Here is a 731-nt window from a genome sequence, read left to right as displayed (position 1 = left end):
GAGGAGGCAGCGCCCTATTCCCGCAGGAACGGCCGCTCCCCAGTGGTCTCGCAGAACTAGGGAGAAAAGGCAGCGCCCTAATCCCTCAGGAACGGCCGCTCCCCAGTGGTCTTGCACAGCTAGGGAGAGAAGGTAGCGCCGTAATCCCGCAGGAAGAGCCGCTCCACAGTGGTCTCGCAGAGCTAGGGAGAGGAGGCAGCACCCTAATCTCGCAGGAAAGGCCGCTCCCCAGTTGTCTCGCAGAGCTGGGGAGGGAAGACAGCGCCCCGTCCCCGCAGGAAGGGCCGCTCCCCTGTGGTCTCGTAGAGCGAGGGAGAGAAGGCAGCTTCCTTATCCCGCAGGAACGGCTGCTCCCCAGTGGTCTCGCAGAGCTAGGGAGAGGAGGCGGCGCCCTAATCCCGCAGGAAGGACTGCTCCCAAGTGGTCTCGCAGAGCTAGAAAGAGAAGGCGGCAGCGCCCTTATCCCGCAGGAATGGCCGCTCCCCAGTGGTATCGCAGAGCTAGGGAGAGAAGGCAGTGCCCTATTCCAGCAGTAATGGCCGCTCCTCAGTGGTCTCGCAGAGCTAGGGAGAGAAGGCAGCGCCCTAATCCGGCAGGAAGGTCCGCTCCCCAGTGGTCTCGCATAGCTAGGGACAGAAGGCAGCGCCCTATTCTCGCAGGAATGGCCGCTCCCCAGTGGTCTCGCAGAGCGAGGGAGAGGAGGCAGCGCCCTAATCCCGCAGGAACAGCTG

Source organism: Gopherus flavomarginatus, unplaced genomic scaffold (genome assembly GCF_025201925.1).
Source record: "Gopherus flavomarginatus isolate rGopFla2 unplaced genomic scaffold, rGopFla2.mat.asm mat_scaffold_655_arrow_ctg1, whole genome shotgun sequence".
Classification (NCBI taxonomy): domain Eukaryota; kingdom Metazoa; phylum Chordata; order Testudines; family Testudinidae; genus Gopherus; species Gopherus flavomarginatus.
Note: the sequence above shows the minus strand (reverse complement) of the source record.